The sequence below is a fragment of the Aquarana catesbeiana genome, linkage group LG10, assembly GCF_042186555.1.
Source record: "Aquarana catesbeiana isolate 2022-GZ linkage group LG10, ASM4218655v1, whole genome shotgun sequence".
In the NCBI taxonomy this organism is placed as follows: Eukaryota; Metazoa; Chordata; class Amphibia; order Anura; family Ranidae; genus Aquarana; species Aquarana catesbeiana.
Genome location: NC_133333.1, coordinates 210,253,280 through 210,274,307, shown reverse-complemented (window position 1 = coordinate 210,274,307; position 21,028 = coordinate 210,253,280). Strand labels below are relative to the sequence as shown.

At 44.5% G+C, this 21,028-nt stretch overlaps 1 protein-coding gene and 1 pseudogene across 3 annotated transcripts in view; both read right to left on the bottom strand.

The window, feature by feature from the left end:
- Window positions 1-21,028, bottom strand: part of ROBO3 (roundabout guidance receptor 3) — a 441,954-nt gene that overhangs the window by 105,508 nt on the left and 315,418 nt on the right. The window lies entirely within an intron of this gene.
- LOC141111532 (U2 spliceosomal RNA) lies at window positions 17,716-17,821 on the bottom strand (annotated as a pseudogene).

Sequence of the window (21,028 nt, the reverse complement as noted above, 5' to 3'; positions counted from 1 at the left end):
TCATTGGTCAGCATGGTCATCAAGAAGAAATTTCCATTGGGAGAATTATGAAGAACTTATGTGCTGCTGCACGCTGCATGTGACTCAAGAGAACTAAACTAGCACAGTGGCTTAGTGGGTAGCACTTCTGTCTTGTAGCAGCACTAGGGTCCCTGGTTCTAAGCCCAAGCAAGACATTATTTGCATGGAGTTTGCATGATGCTTGTGTGAGTTTCCTCCGGGAACTCTGATTTCCTCCCACACTCCAAAGACATGTTGGTAGGCTAATTGGCTCCTGTCTAAATTGACCCTGGGATGTGCATGCCAGTTAGAAACCTTAGATTGTAAGCTCTTAGAGGCAGGGACTGATGTGAATGTACAGTATGTAAAGCGCTGTGTAAATTGCTGTTGCTCTATAAATACCATAGTAATAATAATAGAACAATTTAGATGTCTGCAGCTGTATGGGTAGTGCTCCTAAATCCATGCAGCAGGTTGGATCCCAAGACTCCTCATCAATGGCCCTACAATGCACTTCCAGTACGGCAGCTGGAACAACTAATTCGCCTCTCATACTGTCGCCAAGTTTGGGTCGCATAGGTGACTGGCACTCAATTCCAGCGCTACGTCTCTGGCTGCTTTAACAGAGAGAAAATAAATAAAAATCTAGCGGGTTTATCAGTGAATAATGATTTACTCTCTTCTCGCTCTTGAATCTGATCTCGAGGCCGATTGTCTCGGATGAATGCGCTCACCCAGAAGCACCTGCAGCTACTCCACGCCGAGCAAAGAAAATGATTAAATTGATTGACTGTGTGAATGAAATTTCAAATAAACACGGCGAGGCTTCAGATCACAAGGATTCCTCCCGCGCAGGAGAAGAGTCGGGCACGTGTGGGCTTGACTTCATCTGCTCTCCTCTCCTATTCATGTCAGGCCTCTATTGTCTGCTTCTGAAAACAATACCTTTCCAAGATCAAAGGCGACTTTCCAAAATGAGGCCCGGAGAGACGCGCGGGGCAGGAAGAGCGGCGCGTCTGTGCAGTGCTGGGGTTTTCAACATTGATGTCTTGGCTGTATAAATAAGTATTGCATTGCCTCCTCCGTACAGCAAACATCGGCCTCTTTTATGTGTTAGTATTCATATTTCTAGTACCTCTTATAATACTGGCCCACTGATGGGGTATGCAGCCCGCAATGTTTTGTACAACATGGTGGCTAAACACAGACAATAGATCGCAGTCAACACAGGGCATAACACAAGGCATGAGCCAGAAAAAGGAGCGCCAGACCTAAATGGTCTACAAAAAAAACATCCAACATGTTTCAGGGTCAAACAATCTCTCCCTTTATCAGGGCTGGAGATTGAGTAATGTCGCGTACACACGGTCGGACTTTACGGCAGACTTTGCCCGGCGGACTTTTCGACGTACTTTACGATGGACTTTCTGAATGAACGGACTTGCCTACACACAATCCACCAAAGTCTCTCGAATTAGTACGTGATGACGTACGACTGGACTAAAACAAGGAAGTTCATAGCCAGTAGCCAATAGCTGCCCTAGCGTGGCTTTTTGTCCGTCGATCTAGTATACAGACGAGCAGACTTTTCGACCGGACTCGAGTTCGACGGATAGATTTAAAACATGTTTCAAATCTAAGTTCGTCCAACTTTTGAGCAAACAAAGTCCGCTGGAGCCCACACACGATCGAATTGTCCGACAAAATCCCGTCCGCCAGGCAAAGTCTGCCGTAAAGTCCGCTCGTGTGTACGCGGCATAAGAAATTATGACTGGCCTCAAGAAAAGACTTTGCTATATCACTCTATATTAAAAACAAAAATACAATGCGTTTCAGGGTCAAACAACCTCCCCTTCATCAGGGCTGGAGATTAGGAAATTAAGATTGGACTCAAGAAAAGACATTGCTATATTGCTCTATATGAAAATAAAAATTAAAAAATTCCAACCTGTTTCAGGGTCAAACAACCTCCCCTTTATCAAGGCTGGAGATTGAGTAAGAAATGATGACTGGCCTCAGGAAAAGTCTTTGCTATATCACTCTATATTAAAAAAATAAAATAAAATATGTGTTTCAGGGTCAAACAACCTCCCCTTCATCAGGGCTGGAGATTGAGAAAGAAGCTATGAATGGACTCAAGAAAAGACTTTGCCAATTCACTTTATTTGAAAAAAAAAAATCCAACATGTTTCAGGGTCAAATAGCCTCCCCCTTCATCAGGGCTGGAGATTAAGAAATTATGACTGGCCTCAAGAAAAGACTTTGCTATTACACTCTATATGAAAAAAAAAAATCTAAGGTGTTTCAAGGTCAAACAACCTCCCCCTTCATCAGGGCTGGAGATTGAGTAAGAATGTGTAACGAGATTCAAGGAGAGACTTTGCTAAATTACTCTATATGAGTAAAAAAACAACTCAAAGCTAATGCATTTTGGGCGTCAAATAATCTCCCCCCTTCTACAGGACTTGAGAATTGAGAACTGCCTCCCCCTCCTATCCTGCATACCCTGTATAAAAAAGATCTTTGTACTTACCTTTCTTTAATTCACTCCGGTCACGTAATCCTACTGCTCCGGCCTTTGTGGAAGGCAGCGCTCAAGAACAGCTTGGAATTCCGGGAGTGGTGATGTCACCCAAAAAGGCTCCCATGGCCCAGCTGCTGAGGGCTTTCCCACCTCTCCCCTGCAGCAGCTGCTCACTGACACAGGGGAGCCGAGACTGTGTGATCACGCGACCCAGACCAAAGGGGATTAAAAAGAGGTAAGTACATACAAGGTATGCAGGATAGGTAGGAGGAGGGGGTAGGGAATGTTTTTAAAAATAGTTCAAAGTTGAGTTTTTCTTTCACTTTAAAGCGGAGTTCCAACGACATATAGATATTTTTTTTTTAAATGCATATATTAACATTTACTATTTTAGAACAAAAATCACCATATATTTTTCTTTGTTGGCAGCTCCCATCTTGCTTGAGGGCATATGAAGCCCACAAGCATAATCTTACGGGATACTGTGCTGCTGAATAACCAGCATGCACTGCCCGTTCTCGTGCATGCGCAGTATGCACAGCTCGCAGCGCGATGATGAGCGGCGGCGACTCACACTGACCCCTGGGGATTATGACACAAAGCTCCCAGGAGACAGTGTGCCGCTGGATATGATGGAGATATCCGCGGGTGGGAGAAGGCGGAAGCGATATGGAAAAGCTTACAATCATGGTAAGCTACCAGAAAAAAATTAAAATATTATTATTATTATACAGGATTTATATAGCGCCAACAGTTTACGTAGCGCTTTACAACTTGAGGGTAGACAGTACAAATACAATACACTTTAATACAGTAGGAATCAGAGGGCCCTGCTCCTTAGAGCTTACAATGCCCATTGCTGAAAATATGGCCAGTAATATATAGAATGAGAATAAGTTTATAAAGTAGGTAGAACTCCGCTTTAACTGGACTCAAGGAGAGGTTTTGCTGTATTACTATATATGAGTAAAAGAAAAACAAAAAACAAAAAATCAACACGTTTCAGGGGCAAACAACCTCCCCTTCATCAGGGCTTGAGTAAGAAATTATAACTGGACTCAGGGAGAGACGTTGCTAGATTTGTGTTCTTGGCAGTCGCAAATGTGAGCGGTGATCGCACCAATCATGTACCATACTCTGCAATTCAGATGACCCCCAAAGTTGTCAAAAAATTGAGCACCACTGGGAATGTTTACCAAGATCAGCATAATAGAAAAACATATTCTGGTTTACAACATAATCTTTGATGCGTTGGGGCCCATAAAAATGAATGCGCACCCTAAAGCAACACACATGCGATAACACAGCATACAAGTATTATAGCCTAGAAAAGACACTTCACTAACTCATCTTACTAAGTAGGATCCAACCCAATCGATGGTCGCTGTGAGAAGACTATAAAGTTAGGCAGAGGAGGATCTATATATACCACTTCTGGATGAATTACAATTTTTATACCATAAAGGTTTCTACTGAAAGCGCGCTGACAGCACAATAGAATCATGTCACTTTCATAGCGTGCGTTCAGCAGAGGCGCAGGCTGCGCAGATCACTGGAGGTCACAGTAGAAGTGCATAGACTGTGGATTCAATTAGAGCCTTGCCTTCCCCCAGGAACAAAGGTGACATTGTGCAGAGTGCAGCGCAATCACACGCCACCCTCCGACACACATTGAACAGGTTTACCGATGTAATTTAATTTAAAAAATAAAAAATGAAAAACAGCCAAGGACGAGCGTTTATGTTTACTGAAGAGCTTTTCATAAGAATTCTCAACACAAAAATTCCTTTTTCTATCAAAATAATCAAGTTTCATCCACCAATACCTTCATGACTCTACATCCAGGGCCATTCACACTACTGTAGTGCACTTTTGTGTACTTTTCTTGCACGGTGTCACTCTTCATGCATAGGGCAGCCAACTCATCTCAATGGGTTGAACACATTTGCGCATTTTCACACAAAATTTCACAATTGCGCACTTTGCCGCATGTTCTAGTGCGTGCAAAACCGCGGTTCTTCCTTGGCACTGTAGCACCCTCTACCTTAGGTAGGTAGGTGCTAGAGTAGTGGGTTTGTTTTGTACTGTTTCAGCATAGGTAAATTTAGGCAGGCCTATGCTGTGAGCTAGGCCTGTTTGTTTTTGATCTGGGGGGCTGGGAGTGGTTTAGTGTAGCAGCAGGTGACTGACATGTGTTTCAGCTCTTGGGCTCCTCCTCTGGTTTTCAGAAGGTTCTGGAAAAGAGGCAGGACAGAGAGTTGGAGTGACATGGGGTGTATGTGGGAGCCCTGACCAATCCCCAAGTAGGATTGTCAGGGGGCAAGCCGCCTATATGGGGAGGAGTTGTTGGGTGGAAGAACTGAATGATGGAGTGTTAGACTGTCGTGGTCTGAGGGAACCCCCTTTCTGGGGGGTGGGGGTGAACTGAGGCCTGGAGCTCGGGAGCTGGGAGGGAGCCTCTCTTTCCACGGTCATTGAGAGGTGTCCTGGAACAGGAGCAGGAAGAGGACAGTTGGGAGCACTGCCAGGCATGTCATTCAGGAGGGATCCATGCCGGGGTCAGTGAGTGAGAGCACATTGTGAAGCTCTGGGAGAGACATGCCAGGATTGGATGTGGAGCCAGATGGAGAGACTGTGGTATTCTTTGGAGTCAAGTCATTGCAGTCACGAGGGCTGGCAGGATTTGCATCAGACGTGCTGGGATCTGTAGTCCACCAAGTGTCAGTTAGCACTTGGTTGGTCACCTCTCATTCGTCCACCTAAAGGCCAACATGGACTTAAGGTCTTACACGTGCGGTGGCCATGATGCTTTGCTTCACAGCCATGGCAAAAAATTCTGGCACCCTCTGCTCCATTGCCCTCTAAAAAGCAATCCACCACGGGTCACTTTTCAGGGAGCGGTAAAATCTGCTGCAAGTGTGAATGAGCTTTGCCTTTCAAAACTGAGGCTGTGGGCTTTTTTTTCTTTTTTTTTTGCTTTCTTGTTTGGGCATTTTTTTAAATATATTGTTAGAAACGGTTTTCTGACTGACAACGCATACTAGATCAATTCTACTATTTTTTTTTGCATTTTTTCAGGCATATTTAAAGCATTTTCCTTTTAGTCAGTGGAAAGCCGATTACAAAAGAAGATGGGATGGTTGTTTAGTCTTGGAAAAACTCATTTTCGGACCATGGCTGCTCCCCATTGCAGTCTATGGGGCCGCATTCTACACTAGCATAGCATGTGATCGCACGCATCCTGTAATATTGAACTTGTTCAGGAACGCTTGAGTCGCACTTGAGAGGCCATTTATTGTAAATAGCACCCCAAGGGCATTAATATGTGCTAAAAAAAAACGCATGACAAACGCACAAAAGACACTATAAAACAGCTTGTGGCTCAAGGTGGTGCATGAGCTTTATTTGTCATGCACAGGGCAGCCTATTAAAATGAATGGACTGCCCAGCGCGCAAAATATGCATATAAGCGTGCCCTAGTGTGGATGGGGGTTCAGGCGCCAAGCTATAGGCCTCTGTGCGCTCATACATGAACAGGCACAATATAAAGCCAAGGATTTTGGTAGTTGGGCATTTTTGGAGCATCCAGCGTGTGACGGATCACCGGTTATATGGAGCCTGCTTATTTATTTTGAGAAATCCCCATTATCCTTATTATAGACCCGGTGGGGTATTTCACAACTTTTTTTTTTTTTTTCTTTAAAGTCAGTGGGCGCTCCTCGCTCCGCGCTTCCACCACTTCTCAGTTCCGCTCGCCCTCTGAACTTCTCATTGTTTAACAGTTTGACCGTGAAATCTTAAGCCCATTAGCAGGTGACCTGTAATCTGCGCCTGGCTTAGCTATATAGGTGAAATCCTGCAGATAAAGAGGATTACTTTAATCTAATCATAAAGCCTTGCCAAACATAATAGGTGGCACTGAGCACGAGAGATAGGGCGGGTGCGTAAATTATAATCCGTTTAATTGGTTCCTATTTACCATGAAAGCACGGCACGTTTCTATATGAAAGGGAGCAGTTGTCACCGCAGTACAGAACTCAACAGAGGAGGGAAGTAAATGCCATGTATTATAGAGACTGAATCATCCTACATATTACAGTGTAATTGTCATATATTGCAGATTACCAGCTCTAACATGTGATGGTTGCATTGGTTTTCTTTTCTTTTTTTCACCTGGTGATCCTGCCAATAACGCACTTCCTGTCCTTGGGTGACAAAACTTCCTGTCCTAAGGTGACAACACTTCCTTTCCTAGGGTGACACTTCCTGTCCTAAGGTGACAACACTTCCTGTCCTAAGGTGACAACACTTCCTGTCCTAGGGTGACACTTCCTGTCCTAAGGTGACAACACTTCCTGTCCTAAGGTGACAATACTTCCTGTCCTAAGGTGACAACACTCGCTATACTTCACCTACAGGGGACCAGTGATGTCACTAGGAACTATGTAACTGATAAATGTGCACCACAGGAAGTTATCAGCTTACAAGATTTCTGGCAGGATCATCAGTTTTGGTTTTTTTTTTTGGGGGGGGGGGGCTGGGTTTGCACTTATTGAACTAATAAAATAAAATTCTTCCAATGGATTATTTATAAGTGAACTCTGCTCACACAAACGTTCATGTAAATCTATTCCCCAATGGCCACAAAGGATATATTTACTTTGTAAGGATATATACTTTGTGAGCACAAAATGCTTTTACAAACCCAGATATTTCCTTGTAAAAATAGCAGTGATACCAATGCTGTGCTGTATACAGCCTGTGCAGAGAGCAGAGCTGTGGGAGGAGACCAGCAGGCCCCACCCAATTTTGGCCGCTGCAGAAACGACAGGAGGGGGAGGAGACAAGACCAGTCACTCTGCACAAGGGGAGAGAGCAGCAGTGAGTGGTCTTTATTACAGGAAGATCCTGCACAGAGGTAAAGTTTCACACAATTGCAGGCAGGTGATGGGTAGACCGTTATCCTTCCTGCCGCCCTCCGGTACCGATCACTCACTGTGTTCATTCACAAATGAACCATAGTAAATTGTGTTTACTAAGCTTCGGTTTGTGACTGAACAGGAAGGTGCACAGAGCACTTGCCATTCATTCCCCAGTGCAGCTGAGGCTGCAGAGAAAGGGACTGGAAATATTTGTTCTCGGTTCCTTTCTCTGTCTCAAAAGTGAGACATCAGAGGTCTGTTTAGACCCCTGATATTTCACCAAAGCTTCCCATAGGGGTTCCTAAAAAAAAAACTGTAAAAAATAAAAAAAACAAATTAAATAATGTCTGTGTGACTTTTAATATATACCTATACACACACACACGCGTGTGTGTTTGAGCTTTGGGGTGCACACCCTATTGCAAAAGGCTGCACACACCTATGCTGGGCAGGTTGAATGATGCTGGCTATCAGGCAGGGGACATCTAGTGGCAGAGAAGAGTACTGCAAGGAGATCTCTGGATTGAATGTGAAAATTGCAGCAAAAGTTGGTTTTGTTTTTATACCTTTTAATGAGCTCTTCTCTTTTCTCTTGATATTTTTGGCTGAAGCTTTAAAGTGCTTGTAAACCTCAGACATGAAATATGAACAAAGCATATCCCTCTATAGTGTGTACTTGTCTCATTTAAGAGCACTGAGTGTCATTTCTGTCTGCTGCTTCATTCCTCTGCTATCAGCATGAACCACTTCTGACAAGTTTTCCTGACACCAAGAGAAAAATAGTGACAGGAGAGGGACCTCCAGCTGATTGACAGCCTCAGCTCTGTTCCTGTGTGGAGGAGGGGTGTGTCCCTTTCCTCCAATCAGCTCTCAGGCCTCTCCTCACCGAGCTCTGTAGAGTGTAACTTCAGCTCTCCGCCCCCTTTTTTTTCTGACAGCTCAGACAAGCTTTATAAATGCTGAAATGCTGCACTTTAACCTTGCAGATAAATAGGTACAACTTATTTGTTTTATCTCTGTGTCTGACCTGAGACCAGTCACTTCACTGGGTATAGGTAAGGGTCTACAAGCACTTTAAGTCTCCAGTGTTCAATCGGACAGGAAAGGAACACCAACAGCATGCATCGTATTTCCTGGCGGATGCGTTGATGACATTTCCCATCATGCCTTGATACTTTGTATATCTTTGTGTAGTTTTCTGTTGCTCAGATTGGTTAAACTCAATGGACTTGTGTCTTTTTTCAACCTAACTCTGATCATCATTAACCAGGTGGAAGCAAAGCTCAGACCTGTTCTTTTTTTGGCTGTGGGGGGGGGGGGGGGGGGGTCATCCTCCTGATTCCCAACCGATCTCCTAGTGTTTTATATTCATGGCACCGTCTGATGTTCCCTACGAACAGCAGGGAGGCCGCTCTATTCAGGAGGAGGGCAGGCAGCTGCTCGCAGCGCCCAGCATTCCGCTTATTTGTTTAGTTTCCAATTACAAACCACTTTGCCTGGTAAATATATTCGGAGCCCCGTCCAGATGATCCGCAAACTCCGATTGAGCGCTCCAAACCCCTCAAACACAAAAAAAAAAAAAAAAAAACCAACTTTCTTTCATTTCCAGATGAAACGACTGGAGGCGATGAGGCAGCGTCCCCGGAGAGCGCCGGCCGGGCCACCCTGCGATTGAAATTGATATTTTCCGCTAATCCCCCACAGATCCGCATCTTAATGCCACAATTAGTGCTGCGCATTGGGGTCTGCGAGACGTGAGGAGGGCCATGTAGGGAAGCCAAAGACGGTAATAAGGAGCGAACAATGTCGCGCTCTTGGCATGATGTCATTATAACTAAATACATACTGGCTTGGCTGCGCACAGAGTGGAGGGGGGGGGGGGGGGGCGGATTGTCCCGGCAAATCGGGTATCAAATATCTGGTGTCACCAAAAAAAAAAAAAAGGAATTGTTAGACGTGCAAATTTAAAAACCATAAAAGAAAAAAGTCAAATGTCATTTTCTTGTAACTGTGATTTCCAAAAATATTCGTAGCCCAGCTCCTTGCCTTCACCAGAAGTCAGCACAGAGCTTGAGATCAAATTGCAGGCATCCCCTGCAACACCTACACTAAGGCCTTCAAGGTTTATGGAAAGCTTGCAAAAGTTTAAAAGTGGGTTCCAGGGAATAAAAATGTCTGATTGTGTGATTATAGAAACCTGAGCCTAACTCCAGGGAGATACAAGATACAAATTTATGTCTTTGGATACCTTCCTAAATGTATCTTTAAATGTAAGCACCTAAATGTAACTTGGTATCAAGTCTCTTGCAGTCCCCATATAGAAGAGCTCAGGCTGAGAAACGTGGGGAAGCTGCACAAGCAGCCACTCATTTGTGCTACCAAGGAACATGCTGATAGGCAGGGTCGTCTTAATGCATGGGCTCCCCTGGTGCCCCAGTTGCATGGGGGTCCCATGTTAATCTTGCATTACATCAAATTTGACAACCGTCCCGGATTTCCCGGGACAGTCACGATTTTTAATAAGCTGTTCCAGAATGGCCATGTCTTGGGCAGTGTCCCAGAAGCTGTACTGTGCCCCCCTGACTCCCCCTGTACTGTGCCCTTTGTGTTGATTAGTCTTTGATTTATGGCATGTTTTCTTTTCGATTTTATTGAAAGTACTAATAAATAAATGTTTCATTCTATCAACTTATTATTCTTTAATTCTTGAGAGTAGGTGCATAAATTGGGGCAAGCTGGTAGGGGCCCCAGTGCATTACTTTACCCAGGGGCCCGTGATGCTGAGAAGACTGCCCTTGCTGATAGGAGGAGAGAGCGGAGTGAGCTAAGCTCATCAGTCTTCTCTATCTCCGGTCACAGGCTTGGGGGAGGGACAAGACCTGTAAAGCTGGCCATACACTAATAGAATTTTGTTTGAACTTTTTCATTTTATGAACATTCGTTCGATTTTTATAAATGTTAGTGGGGGTCAAATCGGGAAGATTGAGGAGGGGGGGGGGCGAGTACCTATAGTTTTAACAGGTACCCAGCTCCCACTTTCGCTCATGGTGCCGCGGTGCCGAGCGGAAGTTCTCCTCTTCCCCTCCCTCCCTGCAATCTTCTGGTACACATCACAGGTCCCAGAAGATTGCCCGGCCATTCAGAAGCTGCAAGCTATCGCAGCCGGGTGCCCACACTTGCGATGAAAGCACCGGGGAGAGGCGAGAGAGAGAGGAGCGAGGCTTCGGGCGCCCGCATCGATGGATCGTGGGAAAGGTGAGTGTGTTTATTAAAAGTCAGCAGCTATACTTTTTGTAGCTGCTGACTTTTAATAAACACAGAAATGGGGGAAACTCTGCATTAAGTGTTACTGAACGGCAGCGGAGAAAAATCTGATCTCCTGCCCTCCCAGATAGGGCTGTACTGTGGGACAGAGCTGTGCAAATCTCAGGGCTGGATGGACAGAAATACAAATCCTTTGGAGGATAAAACCAGGCTTCAGCTTCTGGTGGATGGGCAATATAGCACTTGGAGGCATTTGCATAGCTCCCAGCTGTCCCCGATTTCGAGGGACTGTCCCTGATTTGGAACAAAGTCCTTCTTTCCTCCTCATTTGTCCCTCATTTTGGTCTGATCTATATAGTTGTATATAAAATGCAATTTTTATTTTTTTTAAAGTGTTTCTCAGTGCTAAACCTTTCATCTGATTTCTAAATTACTGCATCTGTAAATTTTAAAAGTTGGTATAAAGGAACAGTAATGGTAAAAAAGAGCACTTGTGGGTTAAACTAATCATTTATCTTGTAGAATTCTCCTTTAAGGGGGTGTGGCAGGGGGCGTGTCCTATGTCTACATTCTTTTGCTAATAGGTGTCCGTCATTCCCATCTCAGAAAGTTGGGACCATAGGTGTGCACAGACTATTGCATTAGGGTGTGCACCCCAAAGCTCAATTTGCGTGTGTGCATGTGTATATATACTGTATACTGACGGTGTCAGCAGAGCAGTGGACGGTGTCAGTAGCATACCTCCCAACATTTTGAGATGGGAATGAGGGACACCTACTAGCAAACGTATGTAGGCATAGGACACGCCCCCTGCCACACCCACTTAAAGGAGAATTAACCAAAAAAAAAAAGGATAATTAAATCCACAAGGACTTTTTTTTTAGCACTACTATTCCTTTATATTGGCTTTTAAAATGTACAAATGCAGCAATTTAGAATTTGGATGAAAGGTTTAGCACTGGGAAACACTTTTTGAAAAATAAAAAGTGCATTTTACATACAACTATATAGATCAGACCAAAATGAGGGACAAATGAGGGGGAAAGAGGGACAGAGGGACATTGCTCCAAATCAGGGACAATCCCTCAAAATCAGGGACAGTTGGGAGCTATGCAGTAGGGCAGTGACTGGTGTCAGTAGTTTTTGTTTTTATACATTTTTTAACATTTTTTTTAGGAGCCCCGTTAGGGGGCTTTGGTGAAATATCAGGAGTCTAAATAGGGGGAATCTGTGCCACACAGGACGATTAGGGTGTGCCCAGGCACACCTGACACACCCAGTGCGCACACCTATGGTTAGGAAGTACGTGTTTTTGCACTGGTGCAGTGCGCTACTTGGTAGATAGATGTAGCAATCCCAGGAGGCAGCAGGGCCTTGCAGCACAAAAAAAAAAGAAAAAATTATAAAAAAAGCTAAAAAAAAAAATTCCTAGCATGTGTACGATGGAGGAAGATGGGGCAGAATAAAAAAATGTTGTTTGAGTTTAGTGCCGCTTTAAGTATTTACAGAACGGATGCAGGTAAGGATGTGCAATATTATTTAATAACCTTCTTGCAATGTATATATCTGATCAGGAGGGTTTTCCCAGCATAGATAGTTTATGCAGAGATTACGACCAATGACAAACAAGTATAGTAAGCGCTCAGAGGTTTTCATACCTTCCTCACACATGAAGAAGCCGCCCCTCTATTGCAGGGAAAACGTTCTAAGGACGCCATTGCCACAAATTTGCCGATACGCCGGTCAAGTTTCCGGTTGAACGTGTCACGCCTGAGAACTCTGACTGCGCCCGTTTGCTTCTCATCCCCACGTTCTCTATTATTTCCAGGAGCAGTGATGGTTTCTAGGTCACAGTTGCTGGTGTCCAGCCAGCCGCGTAATTTCTACCGCTGTGCATCAAGTCCGCGGTCTCAGAAACGCCACACTGAAACGTGCAACAGAACGCCGAGACTCTATTTTGTGCAGAACCTTTAAAGCGTATCTAAACCCAAGAAGAGAAATCTTATATATCTCAGCTTTACATTTCCTACAAGCGGAGGCCGCGTTCGTTTTCTATTTTCAGATTTAGAACTTTTTTCACAAGCGCAGAAAAATACTTATTGATCCTGCCAGAAAATCCAGTATCTTCAGTATGTAACTTCCTGTGTGCTGAACGGACATCTCAAACATTGTGATCAGCCTTTCCAGGGCTCTTCTGTGAACTAGAGAACACCTTCCCCAGGTTATAGAGATACGGAGAGGGGGAAGGTGTTTGTAGTCCAAATAACAGGACAGCCTAAGGTGACAGCACTGCTCCTCCTTACAGTGCAGTAAGTGAGTGTTGTCACCTTAGGACAGGAAATGTGTTGCCAGCACAAGCTACAGGTGAAACTAAACGAAAGAAGGCCTGATAAAAGAGGAAAAAAAATACCTGTTGATCCTGCCAGAAATCCAGTGAGCTGATAAAGTCCTGAGCTGCACTGAGCAGTGTTCCTAGTTCACCCCTGTGTACTAGATACCATTTGTTATGGAGAAGAGGGGGGTGTTCTGTAGTCCTGTGCTAAGGTCCTGCTCCTCCATGGATACAGTACAATGAGGGAGCGTTGTCACCCAGCGACAGGAAGTGTGTTACTGGCAGGATCACCACCAGCCTGAAAAAAGAAAAAGAATGCAGCCACCACACCTAACCTGCAATATATGACATTCTTCTTCTTGAGGTTAGATACAATTTACTCTGAGTGTAATTGGGCACAGTTTAGCTCCGAGGGGCAGCACATGTGGCTCCTTAATACAAAGCCCGGCCCACAGGAATCCATGAATTTTCTACCTAAGCAGATAAATCGTATGAAAAAAAAAAAAGTAAAAAAAAAAGTAAAAAAAAGTAAAAAAAAAAAGTAAAAAAAAGTAAAGAAATTCTGTAATTCTATCCTAGATCTGAGTGATCCTCTGCATGTGGCTTGTGCACCCCCTGCGGCTCTCAGCTACCTTTGGTGCGTCCCCCAGCAGTCTCTCTGCACCTCTGTCTGTATACGTGTCACATTCTATATACTGTCCGGAAACATGATCCCAAACCCAGATCCTCCAATGTATTCATGTTACTACAATACTTTTGGGCGACAGCGTCACGTGTTGCGTTTTTATCACGCCGCAAAATTGCACCGCAATTGGGGTGCCATTAAGAAGTAATGGCATCGCAAATGCGTCCCGCGTTTTGGACTCGCAGGTAGAATCGCAGCGATGGTGCGAATGGAGCCTTAATAAAATTGAAGTGTGTATGGCCAACATTTGATCTGATCTGCTTAGATGGATCATGTGTAGATTACCACCCCGGCACCCCCAATATCACGGAAGTACAACCAGGAATACCTGAAGACAGTGACATTTCCCTTATTTATCTCTGTGATGTGCGCGTCCTGCGGGGCGTTTGTCACATTTCACCACCTCCGGGATCACAACTGAAATATGGTTTTTCCTACATCTGCCGGGGGGATGGTTGAGATTCTAGAAGCGGCTGAGCCAATTCCTCTGCGGACGGCTTGGCACAGATCCTGCGTTGGCCTGCTGAGCGACACGTGTGGCCGCTTGGCACCGCAAAACAAACCCGGCTTAGAGGGGGAAACCTGATCCGGAAACTTATTAGCCTGAAAATTTGATTTACAAAAGCGTCTCTTCCTCTCGGCAGCCTGCGAATAGAACAAGCCGCTTGTCAGCCCCGATCTCCGACCAAGCCAGTCATTTCCATTCCGCTACTTCCGTGCGGCCGGGGCACGTGGAGGGGGCTCCTTCCCTATATTGACTCCTCACATCAAACCTGACCACCTAGGCGGCCGGTAAGGACTGCCTCCCCCGGACACAGAGGAATCATTTTATTTCATTTCAAACAAACTCAATCTATAAATAAATATTGTCTAAATATACATTCATCATGTGTATTCTTCCCTGAATCGTGGTGTGCTCCTCCAGATCTGTGCAATAATCCAGTGTGTGCCGGAACTTCCTGTAATAAAGACCGCTCACTGCTGCCCTTTCTCCTTGTGCAGGGTGACTGGTCTTGTCTCCGCCCCTCCAGTGGTTTTCTGTAGGGAGCCTGTGGTGGGTGGAGTCTACTGGGCCCCTCCCACAGCTCTGCTCAGGCTGTGTACAGCACAGTGATGATGTCACTGCTACTTTTACCAGGTAATATCTGGGTTTGTAAAGACATTTGGTGCACACACAGTGGATTTATATCCATTGTGACCAATAAGGAATATTTTTGAATTAAGGTTCTGATGTCCAAAGTTCAGCTTTAATTAAAATTGTTTGAGAAAATCCTCCCTAGGGATCAGTCAACAGAAACAAATGTTGTGTAATCAATAAAAATGGATCAGCTCCCACTGTGCGGAAATGTTCCAAGAACTCGAAGATCTCTGTGGGTGGTAACAAACGTTTCCAACCATTAGAGGTGCTTGTTATCACTCGATAGAAAAGCCCACCTTGGCTGATCCTCAGCACGCCATAACAAAGCGGCACACAGGGGATGTTCACCCCACAACCCGCTTACAAACGCACATATACACGCTTTGTTAACGCATTTTATTTTACAGCACATTACTTCGTGTTTTATCTGTACAGGGCACACCAAGGTTCGCTGCGTTGGCATGCATTGACATGAATTTATGTGCATTGTGCTGCACACTATGGTGGTGTAGACGGGTCACAGACAGCGATTGTTTGTAAAGTGCCCATTCTCTGAGCAATGCAGATCAATGCACCTGATGTGAATGAGCCCCACAGTACACAGAACATGGAAATGTAATTATTTTAGTAAATATAAACTGCTAAATACCTTTTCTCATCAGCAGTATATAGCAGTCTTGTGACTTCTATCAGTGTCTGGTTATAGCTTGTGGGAGGAGATTTCATTCTCCTCTGATTGTCCTATGAGGATGCAGGAACTCTGACCCTCTGTCTGGCCCTGTGCTGATCACACGCACTCTCCAAGAAAATGCTCTAGCAACACACACCAAACTGACCATGTGCAGAGTGCCCCCAAGGCTCTGTTCTATCAGGAGATGGATTGGGGACAGTGAAAGAAGGGGAAGATCAGAAAAGACAGGATCAAACAGCCTTTTTACACAATGCGGAGGATTAACCCCTTAGGTTCCACAGTGAGTATAACAAGCATGCTTTACTGCATATACAGACTGATTTTACTGATGTGGGTTTAGTAACACCATAGCTCCCAACTGTCCCCGGTTTGGAGGGACTGTCCCTGATTTGGAGCAATGTCCCTCATTCCTCCTCATTTGTCCCTCATTTTGTTCTGATCTATATAGTTGTATATAAAATGCACTTTTTATCTTTCAAAAAGTGTTTTCCAGCGCTAAACCTTTCATCTAAATCGCTGCATTTGTAAATTTTAAAAGCCAATACAAAGGAATAGTAGTGGTAAAAAAAAGCCCTTGTGGATTTAATTAACCTTTTGTTTTTGGTTACTTCTCCTTTAAGGGGGTGTGGTAGGGGGTGTGTCCTATGGCTACATACGTTTGCTAGCAGGTGTCCCTCATTCCCCTCTCAAAATGTTGGGAGGTATGAGTAACACTTTAACGCACCCCAAAAGGTCCGTTATCCAGGATCGATTTACTCATTGAATGTTGCTTTGTTTGGTTATATAGGTTGTAATGTCACATCGGTGACTACAGCCCTTCGGAGCGATTAATAATAAAACCAAACGAGGCCCTGAAATGTTTGGCTACAACCCCATGCATTGTTCTAAGGCAGAGGGGGCGTAGAATGTTTGCTTGCATGGTCAACGCTATATGTTACAATGAGGTCATGCAGAAAAGCAATCAGGATTTATTATCCTTAAAGCGGTTGTAAACCACTCAACATTTTTTTTTTTTTTTTGTACCTGCAAGGTAAAGGCATAATGTGCTAGCATGCATAGCATACTAGCACATTATGTTAAACTTACCTTAAAACAAAGCTCTTCCAGCGCCGAGACGTCAGTGTTGCAGGTGATCACATCTTCACCTGTCTTGCTTCCTGGTTCGCGGACTCTGGCTCTGTGACCGGCCGGAGCCGCGATGACATCACGGCACGGGTGGCCGTTCCTTCAGAGAAAATGCGCCAGTGATGTCATTGGCTGCATGTACAGTAAATATCTCCTAAACTGTGCCAGTTTAGGAGATATTTACACTACCTATAGGTAAGCCTTATTATAGGCTTACCTATAGGTAAAAGCAAGATACAATATAAGCTCCCAATATGGCCACATCCAGAGTTCTCCCTTTTTTTTTATTTATTTGCAGTAGTGGTGAAAACGAAAAACAAAAACCGTTAAGTATGCACTTAAGGGTGTGCTTTGTCCCCCCCCCCCCCTCGAAGGGATAGGACCTCTCCCCAATTCCCCTGGGGTGCAAGGTTTCTGACAGGGATGTAGGGTATGACATGGTCCACCTAGCCAGAAGGTTCCTCATGGTCAGCCGAAGCCAACCACTGAGTACTAGGTTGTAGAGCTCTCCCGAAGAGACCCCCCCAGGGTCGGGGGAGGAAGGAACCCGAGGGCCACACATCCTCACCCCGGACTTCAGGGCAAGCCCGAGGACTCACACCCTCCATCCTAGTGAGAAAAAAAACACACAAAAGTGAAAGGTGACAAACGTGAAGGAAAAAAAAAAAAAAAAGTGGCCGTGCAATGTATACTGGCTAAGCCCCAAGGCCTGGTAACAAAAATTGCCCCGGACTTAGCCAAAAGGCCCAGCCCGAAAAGGTGCAGTGCAGAAAAAGAGTTTTTGGTGCTGTGACCATGTGCCTGGTCCCACACCCAAGTGTTAGTAAGAGCACCCCTAGGGTGACCACTACTAGGAGGCACAGACATCTGCTTTCCCAGCCCATGGCCAGACAAGGCCGATCCATTCAAATCAGGAGGAACTGGGCCCATCCAGTTTTCCAGGGGGGGGGGATTACTCCTGAGCCCCAACTGCCTGTGGGCGCCCCAGTTTCTGTTCCAGCCGGTACTAGCCTTCAGGACCCCCATCATACCAGCAAGGGTACTATACAGCCAGCCATTCCTACCAAAAGTAGCCTCCCTACTAGACACTGATAAGAACACATTCTACACTTGATCTTAGCCAAAATGCCGAGAAGAGTTCCCCATGTCTGACGCTTAGATCACCTTCTCCGTCTTGATAATGAGATGTAAGCGATCTCTCCACACTGCCCACTCCGAGGTGTCTGCCGGTAAATTATGGTGGAAACAGGCAGGTGTCCCCCCAGGAGGCACATTCACAGCTCTCGGGTGTTCAGCCGCATCATAAATCTTACAATCTAACGTCAGATCTCAGAAAAGCCCGGATCTCTGGAACTACAGACGGATCATTTTCACTAATTAATTTTACAGCCCAAAGCTAAACATCAAATGTAAGATGAACCCGACATATAGAGCGCTTCCCAACCATCCGCTGTCCAACCATCAGCCCTTCATCATAACCAACCTCTCCATCCCCCATACAGTATATAAACCTATCTCAATAAATATAGATTTTTGTAAACTTTATTTCTTATCAAAATGATTAAAAATACAAGACAAAAAGAAAAAAATATTAGGAAAAAAAAAAAAAAGGGGGAAAAAAAAGAAGAAGAAAATACATGGAATTTATAATATCCTATTCCTATAACTGGAAAGCGGAAACAGGCAGGCTTTTTATTGCAGAAGAGACAATAAGATGCACCTACCTGCGTCCTCGCTGTCATCTCCAGGATGTAAACTGAGCTGTGCATGCGCAGTTCCGCTTACACAGCTGGCCCAGTCTCTGTGTGCCAGGGTGACTGACTCCTGCACATGTGCAGAAGTGACATCATCCCGTGCCAGCCAATGAAGATGGCTGAAGACTGACACACAGAAAAAGATGGCGGGGCCGGTGGGGAACAAGACCTCTGAAGGTAACTTTAGTTCCAGTTTAAAGGGTAAGTTCACATTTTCATAAAAAACGAGAAGGTGAACTAGCTCTGAATATCCTGGCCACCCATCCAGACCCCACTTGCACATAGCGGCCATGATGCCCCCTGCTGCTGATGTAGCGGTCCATATACCATAATACACACCCCAAAGGTCAGTGGTCAGTGTAATTATGTGACCCTGCTGACCAATGAGAAGCCCATCTATAGCTTCTTCTTCCAGAAAGACATCCTAGAAGAAAGAAGTGCTTCTCATTGGTCAGTGGGGTCATGTGGTCTCATGGACTAATGAGTAAGATCTAAAGGTGGTACAATAAAACAATTGATGTCCGATTCGACAAACAAAGGAACTGGACACTGACTGAGATAAAAATGGCACGGCCGAGTGAGCGCCAGATATTAAGGGTTTCAATCGACCCAAGTCGAATTGGTTGTGGGTAAAAAAAAAACGTTGTATAGGGTCAATAGATGGTGGTTTTTGCCATCCTAAGGGATTCCTGCAGTCCACAACATTTCTGATCTCTTGGGAGCACAAAAGTAGATCTGGGCTTCTGTCAATCTGATCGATTTATGCACTGAATTGGGTACAAGTGTATGGAACAACACTCAAACTTATGCCAAGCAATTGATTTTTAGCCTTGTCGAAAAGTATAAGGTGACCAGAGAATATACAATCTGGTTGTATAGAGTAAGGCCAGCTTTAGATTTTCTTTTTCTGGCCAAAGTGGCTGAAGATTTCCCACTGTCATGAAGCCAAAAAGCAAGTAAAAGTGGAATTCAAGGAATATAAACACAGAACAATCGGATGTTGCCCCCTTATAATGCTGCCAAAGTCAACTGCCTAGGTGGCCTGTTTGTGAGATCCAGTCATTGTATTGTAGAGCTCATTAAACTCATCATCTGACTACAGGACCTGGCTGACGCTGACATCACCCTCTGGGGACCCGGGGTCACTGCTGTTTATTGGTGCCTGGCCCCTTTGCGAGCTGCGGGGATGACAAAGGCCACAGATGGAGACTTTGCTATTATGGTCACTTCCTTCAGCCACCTGTTAACAAACCCCCCCCAGAGACACACAACACAAACACTCCTCTATGAGGCCTGTGCAGGTCTATACAACTGTGCCCGGGAAGAATACAATCACTCATCGGTGACAAGTCCGGGGAGCAGGAGGTGATGGGCGGAGGGGCCTCATCTGACAACAAGACACAATGCCCTGGATCCACACACATACAATGTAACAACTTTATAAAACTCATGTCAACACATCTACAAAAATAAACAAACATTTTGAGTTAAAGGGGCATTACACCTTCCTGCTCCCCCTCCCTCCTTATCAAATTTGGTTATAAAAGTGATCTATCTGGCCACTTGCTGTTCTCCGTCCTGCCTAGGACCCGCACACATTTTATTTTGACCAAAGGTCTCTGAAATTAATGGGCCTTTTCCAGAGTTTTTTTTTTTTTGTTAAAATCTGCATTTATTACTAGAAAATGAATTTTAAAAATATATAGTTTTGTTCTGAAAGAGGCCCTGTAGAATAAAATGGTGCTAGTTGAAATTGTTTATGTAGCACGATATTTGGACAACTGTTTGGCAAATCTATATTTTCAGAAAAAAATATATATATTCGTGTGTACAAACACAATATAGTACCCATTTATTTTGTAATAAATCAATACCAAACATCTCAAGCCCTAAAATTGCACACACCTTGTTATCAATTTAGAAAGAACTGTGAATTGCGCACACTTCTACTGGACAGGCGGGAACTTATTTTAACCCTTGAGTTCCAGGACATTTATAAATGGCCCGTGGACGTTAAAGTAGATGTAAACTAAATTAAATGTAGTTCTCTCTGTGCACTGTGTACAATAAACAATTGTAATTTTATGTTTAAAAAATCTTGTTTTCATCCTTTGTTACATCTCAGTGGTGCTGATCCCCTACAGCCTCTTTGCAGTTTCTTCCCCTCTACATGCACTCCATGGCATTTTTCAGTGCAGGCTTTTATGATGACAACCGTGGACCCTACCTGTGTAATATGTATTATAATGGTTACTTGTAGTCTTGTAGCACTACCGGGAGAGACGGTATCCCTATGTTCCTATGTTCAGGGAAATTAAATAACTACCCTTACAGTAAATGTTTGTTTTGCCTAGGGTTCCAGTAAAAAGCATTTCTACTTTTCTACTTACCTTATCCCTCATTCACTTTTCCTCTTTGGTGCACCAGGTTATTGCATCCTCACATACAATGCAGGACTGATGGTTCTGCATTTTACGCGATGACGTCACAACTTCAAATGCCACCCAGGGCGCCAAAGAGGCTTCAGCAGACCAGGTGAATTGAAGAAGTAGCCTGAGGGAGTGATGCACAAGGTAAGTTAATATGCTTTTAC